The sequence below is a fragment of the Protopterus annectens genome, chromosome 15.part0 (genome assembly GCF_019279795.1).
Source record: "Protopterus annectens isolate FY-2018-M chromosome 15.part0, PAN1.0, whole genome shotgun sequence".
In the NCBI taxonomy this organism is placed as follows: domain Eukaryota; kingdom Metazoa; phylum Chordata; order Ceratodontiformes; family Protopteridae; genus Protopterus; species Protopterus annectens.
The window spans coordinates 571,406,957-571,420,485 of record NC_056749.1 but is presented as its reverse complement, the minus strand read 5'-3'; the positions used below and the strand labels follow the sequence as shown (position 1 = coordinate 571,420,485).

The window sequence follows — 13,529 nt, the reverse complement described above, 5'->3', positions numbered from 1 at the left end:
TGTGTCGGGGTCCCCCCTTCCTTCCTGGGTGGCTGGGGCCATGGGGGAGGATAGGAGGCTGTGTCCAGTCCGTCAGCCTTCCGGGCAGTAGAGAGGACCTTAAGCCAGCTGGGCAGTTACCTCTCCTTCAACTGTAGGTCCTCCCCAGCCCCTCTCAACTTTGGATAGCAAGACCTCATCATCCTTCCAGGGTTTGCCCTCCCGTGGGTGCCTTCACATGGGCATTGCCACCCTTTTGGGTCCCTGCCTCTTCCCAGTCTTCCCCAGAGCCCACCTTGGAGGAGCCCCCTCAGAAGAGAACTTGCAAGAGGAGGCACTTGCACTCCCCTAGACAGTCCCTCACTGAGGACATGGATTTCAAAGAAGGAGATGGGTCCCCTAGACTTCCATCTGAGGAAGTGTCCTGCGGAGGCATCCTCAAAATTCTCATGAAAAGAAGCGATTGGTCTTCCTCCAGCCCATCTTCAGAGGAATCTGTGTTTCTGAACGCCTTTAGAATAGGCCCGTCTTCTACCTTGGTGTCTCTCCCTGCCAGCAAGCTCATGCAACTCACTGCAGACAGGGCATGGAAGGAGCCAGACACAGTGGAACCAGTCCCCAAAAATAATGACAAGTTTCTAAGCCCCCACCCCCAAGGATAAGACCTTTTGGAGTAGGGGTGTCCCCATTGATGCCATCATGGTGGCCACAGCTACTAAAAAGGTACTCACTGAACAGAGCTCCACGATCTATCCCGCGAACAGGGAGTCATGGGCGATTGACCATGCTGGACTACTCTTCAGGAGTGCTGAGGGCTTTCTTCGAATTCGAGGTTGATTTTGCTGATTCCTGCTACTTCTTCTGGTACCTCATTACGAGAATCAGCAAAAGTAACCGCAAATGCTTTTCTGAAATCAGCTTGTCTTTGTTTCTTTTGCAAAGTTTTCACTCTTCTTCCCTTATTTTTACTTTTTAGAATGACTGAATAAAAAGCATTCTTTATTAAAAACTCTTTTTTATCATTTTATTTTTCTTCAGAGCTTCAAGAATATTAGTAATTTTAATTCTGATGACTTTTTAAACAAATGTTTCATTTAAATGTCAATTTTAGCACCATTTTTTTCTGACCAGGATTTTGTTTCCAAAAGTTTAAATTAATTTGTTGGTCTAAGGCTAATTTAGGCTGTTTCTATCTATATGGGGCTGAAATTAACAATTGTTTGATTAATTGTTTTTTTTTATGTTGTGTAGATGTGCTTAGTGTTTGACTACTGAGATTACAGAATTTTGCCTCAGTGCAGTATTCTATTAGTTCCCCTGTAGAAACAGTCATTTCACACCTATTTAAAGGATGAATATTGGAATTTTGTTCATTTGGATATTGGGCTTATTGTTTCTCCAGTAGCTGGTTCTAATCTGGCTAGTTTTCTGTCCTTGTTTTAATGGACTATGATACTGTACTCCACCACTCACACACACACACACACACACACACACACACACACACACACACACACACACACACACATACATCATCTACTCCATTTGCACCTAAAAAATACAGAAATAAAGCAGAAAATATTCCACAGCCTGTGGCTTGTGACTCTGCAGTAAACTCAGCCAAGGGCAGGCTATTGGACCACTTGTCTTCTTTTATCTTCAGGTCCCTTGGTGTGGTGTTGGCACCATAACTGTCAGGCACATCCTCTGCGGCTGTCCCTAAGTCCCTTCTCCAGTGATCCTGGCATTGAAGGATGTTTTCAAGAAAGCTTGTAATTCTCCTCTGCTTATTGAGGCTCTCCCTGAAAAAGTGTTTAGAAAATTCGGAATATACTCCATTAGGCCAGATCTCCAAGCCCCTTTGTGAACCCTGCATCTGTGTCCCTGGCTACCATTTCTAATAAAAAGACCATGTCTTCTTTAAATCTGGTCCCTCAAGATAAAACAGTGACAGTTAAATATTTTAAAAGCTACTGAGATGGATTATGCCAGCTTCTTTCCCTGGGATTTTTGCCACTTCCCTAATTTATGTGGAAGTCTGTGTTGAGATGCATGTACAGTTTAGAAGAGTTTGCTGGACTTAAAGGATACCTATCATCATATCCCCATTGCTCATCGCTTCCGGAGGTATCTGAGATTTCTTGTCTCTGGGGTCTCAATTTCAGTTTTCTGTACTGTCCTTTGGGCTATCCACTGCTCCTTGAATGCATGCAAAATGCCTTTCCCCAGTAGTGGCCCTTTGTTAGACTGCGGACATCCACATTTTCCCATAGACGACTTGCTGATTTGTGCAGAGTCTCCATCCAAGTGTTTGGAATCCTTTGGCTTTAGTCTGTCTTGTAGGGTTCAAGTTGAACCTTCTGAAGTCTTGCTTGACCCCCCCCTCTAAAAGACTTGTCTTTCTAGGTTGTCTGATCAACTCCACTGAAAGAATGGCTTTTCTGTCCGAAGACAAGATCCTGTCTTGTCAAACTGCGTTTGTGGAATTTTCCAGGAGGTTGATACCTCTGCCTGAGAATTCCTGAAAATTCTTGGACTGATGCCATCCAAGAGTATGTATTACCCCTTCTGAAGGAAGTATGGGCCTCCTTGAAATTGATTGCATGTATAAATCTGCAAACATAGAACTGCATACATATCTGCTGACCTCACAAGACCCAAACTTAGTGAAAGTTTTAAAACATGAGAAGAATACGTCTAAGATGACTTCACTGCTTAGATTAGCAGAAGCATGTCACTGTCAAGCGGGAATGGAATTCAAACCAGTAGTTAAAAATCAGGCAGTAACTGAATGTACAAAAAAAAAAAAAAAAAAAAAAACAACAAAAGAAAGAATATAAGGTGAAGGATCAGATGAGAAGGTAAGAAATGTGGAAAATGCATAAATATAGTTGCAAGTATAGAAAATTCTTGGAACAACCTCATGTTGATCAGGATCAAACACAGGAATGGTTAAGGAGAGGTGAATTTAAACCAAAAGACAAAAGGTTAATATTTGCAGCCCAAGATAGTGGACTACATACATGTTGATTTACAAAGTCCATTTAACATGTAGGAGAAACAGACAAATGTAGGTTTTGTAAAACAGAATTGGAAACAGTCACACATCTTGTTTCTGGATGTTATATACTAATGGCAGAAGGACTGTATACTGAAAGGCATAATAATGTGGCAAGACTGTTTCCCTGGGGATTGTGCAAACATTGTAATACTGAAGTAGTTGAAAAACACTGGAAACATGATCCACAAAGCATTATATAGAAAATGATAAAGTTTATATCACATGGGGTCACCCATTGACAGCAGTTCAAAAAATAGATGCGAGAAAACCAGATACAGTAGTCCATGAAGATAAGACAAAATTTGCATTGATCATTCAAATTTCTACACCCAGTGACAACAGTGTCTTACATACAGAGAGACGCAAAGTCATAAAATATCAAGATTTGCACGCAGAAATGATGGCACTGTAGAGGAAGGATGTCCAGACAGTTCCAGTAGTAGTAGGAGCAACAGGTCATATAAAAAAGAATTTTCAGTTGTACTAAGATATGTTACCAACACACGTAAATCCATATGAATTGCAGAAGGAGCTAATATTCTGCACGTTGTGGGTGCTGCACAGAGCACTTTTGGCTAATATCAAAGATTGGAACAATAATACTTTCATGAACTTTAATCGTACTTTGACTTAGGAATGGGGTCCATTCCCATCATGGTATTAAAAACCCAAAAGACTTTGAGAAATGAAAAAGAGAGAAAAATTCAGCAGTATGTCCTAAATTGTTGGACCCAGCTCCTTCATTCCCTGGAAACCCATTTACTGTTGCTTCCTTTCATGAGACGAGAGTTGTAGTGGTGGAGAGAACAGTTGAGTGTCAGTCCAGGACTTCCATTCTCCCCTGTGATACCCATGCAATCTGTCAAGACAGATTTGTCTAACTTTGCATGGGGAGTTGTGAAAATGGGAAGCCGCTTGAGGGCCCAAGGATACATGGAAGCACTTTGGTGTCAAGGAGGTGTTTGCATTGATTCGTGCCTTGAACGTTTTTCATCACCTATGGACTTCAGGTCCTCTTCAGGTGATTGCAGACAACGCCACAGTGATGTGGTGGGGGTATGAGGTCTTAGCTGCTGTGTCAATTGGCAGTAAAGGCCTGGGAACTGGCTTTTCAGTATTCTTTCTTACTCTTCAGGCTTCTTACATCCTGTCAGAGCAGAACGTTGCGGCAGACAGACTGAGGAGATCCTGGCCAGACCCACACAAGTGGAAGTTCAAGGCAGTGGTGTTCCAGGATCTTGTCCAGGTGTGGGGAGTGCCTCAAATTGATCTACCTGCCTCCTTTCAAAACAGACAACTAGAAAAATTCTGTTCCAGACATCCTTGCAACCATGCTTGGAAGACAGACACATTCTTGTTCTCTTGGATGGGAATGTACCGGTACGCGTTTCTATTCTTCCCATTGATTCAGAAGATACTTCTCAAAGTTCAGAGAGAAATGCCAATGGTTATTGTGGTGACACCCTATTGGCCAGGATAATCTTGGTCATTCTGTTAATGGTATTGGCAAGGGCAATTACCACAAACTTCCTCACTCTCTGGATCTGCTCACACAGTCTCAGAGCTCACTGGTACACCCCAGTTTGGAAAAACTTCAGTGGACAGTCTGGATGATTCAGTCTTGACTATGTTTAGGCTTTTGTTTCATGAGGATGTACAGCAATTGTTAAAGGAGACCAGAAAACCTGCTACTAGAAAATCAAATGTTTATAAATAGATACAATTTTTTTAAGTGGTGCATAAATGGAAACATGGGGTCCTTTAAGGTTAATGTTTCTCTGGTCTTGAAATATTTGTGTGATCTACTTCAGATTGGCTTATCCATCTCTGCATGTCTGTCTGTGGATCCCCCTTTTTCTTATCTTGTGGTAAAACAGTTCACAAAAGGAGTGCTGCATATGAGACCCCCTCATAAGCACTACAGCTGACAATGTGGGTGATAGGATTCTAATCCCCTTCAGACACCTATTCTCAGAGGACATGCTCATGGTTTTGCAGCAGGCCAGAAAGCCCAATCCCAGAAAATCGTAAGTTTCCAAGTGGAAGAGATTTTCATTCTGGTGTCTCTCTAAGAACCAAGACCCACTGACAGTGGGAATCCTAGTGGTTCTGTCTTACTTGTGTGAATTGCTCTCTGCTGGCTTGGCTTACTCATCTGTCAAAGCACACGCCCCCTATTTTTGCTTGTCTGCCTCTTTCTCCCCCTCTAGTGTTCAGATATGAGGTGAATCAATTCCTTAAGGGCATCCTTCACATTAGGCCTCCCATGAAACCTATTCCTCCTCCTTGGGACCTTACTTTTAGTCTAGAAAAACTGACCTTAGCTCCTTCTGAGCTCATATTTTCAGCCTCCCTCAAACACTACTCTTGGAAAACTGTTTTGCAACTGGCCTTGACCTCAGCCAGAAGGGTGTTGGAGCGTTAAGCCCTTATGGTGGTGCCCCTCTTCTTGGTATTTCATAAGGCTAGAGTATCCTTAAGAACAAATCCTTCCTTTATGCCAAAAGTGGTTAATGAGTTATTGCCTAAACAGTCCATTCAGTTACCTACCTTCTTCCCTTCTCCACAAAACCACAGTGAGACAGTACTACACTTCTAAGATGGACACAGACAATTTAGGTTTTACCTGGACAAGACTAAAGCTATAAGGAAATCTGATCAGCTACTTGTGAACTTTCATCCCAGGGCTCTAGGTTTACCCATTTCCAGGCAGACTATTTCTTCTTGGATTTCAAAAACTATTTGCCTTTGTTACACCCTCCATGGAAAGAGCCTCTCATCACCCATGAAGTCCCACTCTACCAGGGCTGTGGCTTCCTCTAAGGCATTCTTCAAGGGTTTAGACAACAGTGCCATTCTTGAAGCAGCCACCTGGTCTTCTGTACATATCTTTAACAAACACTACAAACTGTATGGCATTTCCAGATCCAGAGCCAGATTTGCTATACATGGCTTCATTGAGAGCTCGTCTGCTCCTTCCTCCTCCCTTCCTTCTTGAGCTTTGACACTCTTCCTTAGGTTAAGAATACTGCAGCAATTGAATAGAAGGACATGGAATAGTTGTATACAATCTTACCATAACCATAGCTGTCCTTCTCTTCACTGCTGCAGTATTCTATCCCTCCCTCCTTCCCCCTGGTCTATTGTTTTGCTTGGATGAACTGACCTTTTATATCCTTAGTCTGGCATTCTTCCTGGAGCATTCAGTTCTGAGGATGGCCTATGTCTGACAGTAGCCTATGTGCGACTTCCCGGGTCTATATTAGAAGAGTGAAGCAAAGAAAGAGCGAACCCTCTTTCGTCGACACATAAAACCCGAAGTCTGATAACAGCGAAGTTACAGAACAGCAATTTTTTGTCCCAAGGAAAGAAAAATCGCCGATAGTTCTCGGGACTGCTGTTTTCTCCACTATGGTACGATCTCGGAGTTGGTATATTTAAGTAGGGGGGCACAGCCCCCACATCAGTGGGTGTGGGGGCAAAGTCTCCCACTTTATTTTGTCTTTATAATTTTTTTTTTTTTTTTTGGAACAGCAATTTTTTTCCATGGGAAAAAAAAAATCACTGTTCTGTAACTTCGCTGTTTTCAGACTTCGGGTTTTACGTGTCGACGAAAGTGTGTCCACTCTTTCGTCATTTCATTCTTATAATATAGTCCCCGACTTCCCATGTACCCTACAGTTGTACAAGTCTTTTGTATACTGGCCAACGTCGGATCACCTTCAGGCGGGAGATCCCACAGGTTAAGAATACTGCAGCATAGAAGAGAAGTGCATCTATGGTTATGGTAAGATTTTGCACAACTGTTCTTCCTTTCATTTAAAAATATAATTAGTTGAAATTAATAGATAAACCAAAATTTACAAGTATGAAGTGAAATGTCTTATTTATCACTGTTTTCCAAGTTATACTGCATACTTCTCATGTTTGTGAAGAAAAATGTTCAAGATGTACAAATTTTGCCAGTGAGATGCAGCAATTTTATATTCAAACATTTGTAAAAAAAAAAAACAAAAGTTCCTTCTTAACCCTGTATTCCTGTAACATCAGATGTGTGTTATAACTGTTATCTTGTATGTATAAAGAATTTTTTACTGACCAGAGGAAACTAATTTCAAGCCCCTACCCCACTAGTGGCAGATACCATGAATGCCTCTGCCCTGGGACGGGGGCATTGTCAAGAGCAGACTGTCCAAGGTGTATGGACACAGATGGAGGCCATTTTACATGTCATTGTATTGTAGGTAGTGGCAGTCCTTACATGACAGGCATTCCAGGAATCCCTACCCCAGGGTATGATAAGTATCTGCACTGACAACATGATAGCGGTGTGGTATCTTAGCAAGCAGTGGGGGTACACATTCCTATACTCTTTATCGAGAATCATTGGGGGTACATGAATTGCCTCTGTTGACCAGCAACAGTTAAACTGTAAACAACTTTCCTGTTGATGCCAGCTCCTTAGTGGACAGACTCAGTTATTATCTTCTGGTGTGATATGAGTAATATCCTAGAAGTTCTTCATTCACACTTCTGCAATAGCTTAAATGTAGTGTCCTGCAATTATACAGCACCTGGCCAGCTTGCCAAAACTCTGTGTTTCCTGTCACTCACTCTGACAGGTGACAGATGGCATCCCTTTGGAGGAAAGTATATGATCAACCAGCTTGAGGCAAATCTTCAGTATTTTCCTGCCACCTCAAGGAGAATAATCTGTCTGGCTCCAGAGAAACAACAGTCGGTCAAAAACTTCATACCTAACAGATAAGACTCCTTTTGGGGATCCCTTCCTCTCATAAATATTTTTATTGAGTATTTTTGGTATTATTTCTGATTTACCTTAATATAAAAAAATACAGTTATTTGTGGTATTCCTCGTTAAGAGTACTGGCTTCTCTCAGGAATTACATGTGCTTCTACTCCGTTTATTAGACTTATTTTTCAATTTTGTGTGAAAAACTGATTTTATAAACATATTAAGTATTTGGGTTGTGCTCTTAAAGTGGGAATTTGTCTTTTCCTACCTGGTCTTGTTTTTAACAGAATTAGAACATTTTCTCATTTCTGTGGTATTAAATGTTCTATGATATTTCTGAATAAAAGTTTAATATCTGGTGACACAATTTTCAGTGTACTGCTTGCGTGTACTAGTATGGGGAAGGAAACTGTGCGTGGTACTTCAAAGTGAATACTTACCTTCTTCCAGTTTTACTGGCTGTACTATACTGACAATCATGCATAATATTCCTGGTCTATATGTTCTCCGTGTCTCACTGTTGCAGTCATCACATTTGTGTTATCCCTGCCAGGGTAGCCCTCGGCCGGTCCGAATACCAGATACTTAGTATTTCTACATCAGTTGCTGTCGCTTCAGGACTAACGTCAGGTCGTCAGTGGTATAAAATAAGGCAGCCGATACCATTACATCAGCCTTTCTTGCCATGGAGCCTGAAACAGAAGCAGTTCACACAAGTGCCAGTTGGCCGCTGCCTGAGTGTCATTTCTGAATTGAAGTTGAAGTCTTCTAAAGCTAAGTACCCTGTTGGGAATCCTTTTTTCTTGCACTAACCAATGTCAGAAAAAGTTAATAATTGTCTCGCCTGTGGAAAGCAAGTACCCACACCGAGACTTCCACTCTTACTGTGTCACTTGTCTAGGCCCAGACCATGACATCTCCCATTGTCACTTCTGTGCTTTGTTTAATGCCATAACTATCCATCGTCAGGCCCTTACTGTAGCTAGATATTTTCATTTACAGTCCTCGAATTCCGTTAATGCTTCAGTAAGCCATCCAACAGCAGATCTTGCGAAAAAAATGTAAAGATAAAGACAGAGACAGACCACACAAGTCCAAACCTTCCGACAACGCTTCCGTTAAGCTAGTCGTCAGTACTCCAGTACTCAGTGAGGAGCTTTTGCAGCACCTGATACCCACTTCAGTTGATTCGCAGGCAGCTACCGAGACACTTTCGGAGTCTGGTATGCTGCAAAACTCTTCTTCGTCTAAGGATCCTGCAGTCGTCTCTATCTTGGATGGGTCAGGAGCCACTGAGCAGGCACTGGCTTCTGAGGAAGTCCTTCGCACCACTGAATCTCGACAGAAACTGACGTCTTCTTTCGCGACTACTGTTCTTTCTAAAACAACCGAGTTTCTTAGGCCCAGGGTTCGAACCACACCCAAGAAACTGACTACCCACTCTCAGGTGTCTGCTACCTTGCCTCAGTCTCTAATGCTTAAAATGGCAGAAGACCTTATCATGCTGATCAGGGGAAGCCAAGCTACCCCCTCAAAAAGAAAAAGAGATCTGTCCCCAGTAGTTTTGTCTGAACAAGAGTCAGATGAATCTGATGCATCTGACTATGAAGACATGCAGCCCCTCTCCACTTATGAGGATTCTGATGCAGAGGAATCCATTCCTTCAGCCTCTCCCCCAGAGGATTTTTCCTTTGGGGAAACCCTGCATACTTTAAGGGAGCATTTCCAATGGGAGAGTCAGGACTACTCTCAGTCTAAAAAGACACTCAGGGAATTTCTAGGTCTTCTGCAACACAGAACCTTGGCCATCCCCCCAGTGCTGGGTGTGGTGGATGATGTTTTCCTTAAATCCAGCTTGACTCCCGATGCCCTATCTCCTGCTCCCAGAAAACCAGACAGGTGCTACAGAGTCCACGACTCACACAAATACCCTCAGATAATTTCTCAAGGGCCAAAAGGGATTAAAGCAACCTCTGCTAAGAATCCCAACCCTCAGACAGGGATTCCCGAGCATTGGACAGATGGGGTAAAAAAGTATACACGTCAGCTACTATTCCTGTCAGGCCACTAAATTGTCTAAAGATTTACAAGCCTTAATACATTCTACAAGTCAGGTAGCTAAACACACTTTGCACTGTGGCTTTGACGCCCTAGAAGCTTCTTGCAGGGTAGCAGTCTCTGGATCTGTCATTAGAAGTCATGCATGGCTTAAGGAACAACCCCTGCCAGATCATGTCAAATCTAAATTGTTGGATGCACCCTTGCACAAAGACAACTTATTTGGCAGTAAGGCAGAAGAGGTCTTAAAAAAGATGGAAGAAAAAGCAAAATCTATGCAAACAGTTAAAGATTTCTTACAGGTCCAGCCCCCTAGATTCAGCAGGCATTTTCCCTCCAAGCACTGGTCCTTTCCTGCTCTGAGTAAACAGGCCCAGCTTAGGCCCCATGGAAACAGACCCCCCAGACAGCAGCCCCAGGGAATGCAGAGATCTAAGCAGTGGATTACCTCCACTTCAAAACCAGGGAGTTCTAAGCCACCCCTTTATGGTAAGAACTCACAATGACTCACCTCCTCCCGACCTCCTCTCTGCCCACCTTCACTTACTCCTAGGAGGAAAACTTTCCTTTCACTCAAGCACCTGGACCACCATTACCAAGGACCAATGGGTTGTGAACATTGTGTCTCTGGGAAACAAATTCTCCTTCCACACCCTTCCAACCCCAAAAGGGTTCCCAGATCTACCACCAACTCAGTGGGCAGAGGCTCAAAAGCAAATCCATTCCCTTTCTTTGAGGGCAGTAGTGCACATTCCTGCAGAAAAGATAGGCCAAGGCTTCTACTCCAGACTTTTTCTGGTACCCAGAAAAGAGGGCACCTGGTGCCCCATCCTTAATCTATATAACATATTTGGCCAAGAGTGTTTTGCAGTCTCACTTCTGGGGACTGTTTGTCTTTTCACAGTTCTAGTGTAGGCATTGCCACAGAACAGTATATATTTCAGCGGATGAGGAATCTGACAGAGACAAGGGTGATTCTCCTCAGGAATCCATCACCCATAACTCCTGACACTTCAAATAGTGAACCTGGAGTTAATCCTAGACAAGGGTTTTCCTTTGCTATCAGTGTTGCTAGACTCAGGGATGTTTTTGTTTGAGAGCAAACAGGGGCTCTCCCAAAAATGGGCAGATGATATGATCCATTAGAGGACAAGGTTCCTAATTCTGCATCTATTCCACCAATTTTGCCATCTCTTGAAGACACTTTTAAAATTGCCTGTAAGGCTCCTGCCTCACTGGCTGCAGCTCCAAAGACAAGTAGATAAGCAGTGTAGGGACTCTCCAGATTATAAATGTCTTTATTCTCACCTTTCAGCTGACCCTGCTGCAAAACTTCTAGCAGCAATAGCTAAGATAAATCATTGAAATCCTCTAACTCAGTACCCTCTGATAAGGAGAGCAAGTGGTTAGACAAACAAGGTAAAAGACTGTTTGCTTCTACTATGCTAGCCTTTAGGATCTTGAATTATCAGGACTGTATGTGGATGTTACTGTTGAAATGTCCTTACAGTTTGGAATAATTGTATTCTTCACTGTTTGCAGAAGGCAGGTCATGTTTGAATCAGATTGTTTCTAACATGAATCCAGTTTCTAAACTTGCTTTGATAAGTGTGTATGATTGTGTTGGCACTGTGTCTAGAACCTCTGCGTCTTTGGTGTTGAGAAGATTTGTTTGGTTGCAAAATCAGAATTTTTTTTATGATGATTTAAAGTCTGAAATTCTTGACTCCGTTTAGCCCTGATCTGGTATTTGGGCCTGATGCTACACAGATCCTAAAACAGTGGGATGGCAGAAGTAAATTGATGCATGGTTTATCTAAGATATTCGGGTAACCAGGTTCTACCCTAACAAGGCTACTTCTCAGTCCTTTACAGGGCAGAACAAAGAGAAATGCCAGCCTGATAAGAAGCAGGCTCTGAAAAGAAAATGGCATTAGTATAACTCATCCAAACCAAATAAATAAGTAACTTTCCCAAAAAGAGTCAAGCTCCAGCTAATGAAGGACAGTGCTGGGAATCTGATCATCTTATCCACTCCTCCTGCCCCAGATTCCCTACCTGTCTTACACTGAGTGACCCCCAACCCCTTAGCCTATGAGCAGACAGTTTCAGACAGATGGGTGTTGAGAGGTTTCAAGAAGGATTCACTTGGCAGTAGGTGGACTCTCCTTTCAGGAGAATTCCTTCATATCTACCAAACCAGACAGACCTGTTTCCAAAAGTGCTAAGACATATGTTAGAAGCAGGGGTCAGTACCTGCCAATAAAATGGGCAAAGTTTTTTCCAACATCTTTTTGATACCAAAGAAGGAGCATACATGGAGACCTGTTAGAGCTGTCTTTTCTCAACCTTTATGTGAAAGTTCTAAAATTCAGTAATTCAGTATATTAACAATCAGTGCATGCACTGCTTTCAGAACATAGTCTTATGGTGACACATGATCTTAAAGATGCTTATCATTACATACCCTATCCTCACAGCTTCAAGAAATCTCTAAGGTTTGCTGTATCTGGATCACATTTTCCTTACTCTGCATTACCCTTTGGGCTCTTCACTGCACATAGGGTGTTCATAAACTGTCTAGCTCACAGTAGGTTGTAGGGCATCCACATTCTGTCCTTATTTAGGTGACTTGCTTATTTCTGCAGAGTCCTTTCCCAAATGTTTGAAGTCCTTAAAAGGTGTTTGACCTCCTTTTAAATCTGGGATTTTGCTTGAACCTACAAAAGTCTCACCTCACCTCACACCCCCACTACAAAATTATATTCTTCGGGTATATAATAGATGCACTCAAGCAAAAGGCCTTTCTTCCAAAAGAAAAGGTAATAATTTACCAGCAGATCTTTCTGAGTTTTTCTCAACAGGTTCATGCTCCTGCAAAAGAATTTCTTATGATTCTAAGGTTTTAGGTGCCCATAATCCCCATAATACACTTGTCAGATTGCACATGAGAAAAGTCGAAATATACCTAAAAAAATTCCTGGATCCAGCAACCTTGCACCCCCTTGTACTTTCATATTCCGGTGATTGGGTTCGTAAGGCAAGAATTGCAGTGGTGGAGGGATCAAATAGCTCTCAATCCAGGGCTGTCTTTCTGTCTTCCAACCCTAGTTTAGTGTATACACACAGACTCTTCAGATTATGCTTCACATGCAGTTTCCATGGGAGTAAATGTTTGACTCATCAGACAGACCAAAGCACATAAACACCAATAGGATGCTAACAATGATTCATGTGTTGACATCTCTGCATTATCTATGGGCTCCAGGCCCTTTACAGGTGATTACAGACAACACCACAAAACAAGGGGGTACAAGGCAATAACATTCTTTGCCAGTTTTCAGTGATGGTTTGGGAGTTGGCTGTTCAGCATTCTCTGACTCTTCAGGTGTCCTACATACTGTCAGAGCAAAACAGTGTGGCAGACAGACTCAACAGATCCCGGACATACCCTCACAAGTGGAAATTCAATGCAGGAGTGTTCCAGGACTTGATCCAGATGTGGGGGGCACTTCAAGTTAGATCTCTACACCTCCTTACAAAACAGAGAACTAGAAAATTATTTTTGAGATATATTTATTACTTTATTTATTTTGCATTTGTTAACCAGGTTGGTCCAGCTGGGTAAAAGTGTACCCTTTTCCAGTGGAGACCCGAGGGGGAAAAGCCCCAAAC

General features: G+C 42.5%; 1 protein-coding gene across 2 annotated transcripts in view; it reads left to right on the top strand.

The window, feature by feature from the left end:
* Positions 1-13,529, top strand: part of LOC122789925 (zinc transporter ZIP9-like) — a 677,153-nt gene that overhangs the window by 628,877 nt on the left and 34,747 nt on the right. The gene's annotated exons all lie outside the window — the stretch shown is intronic.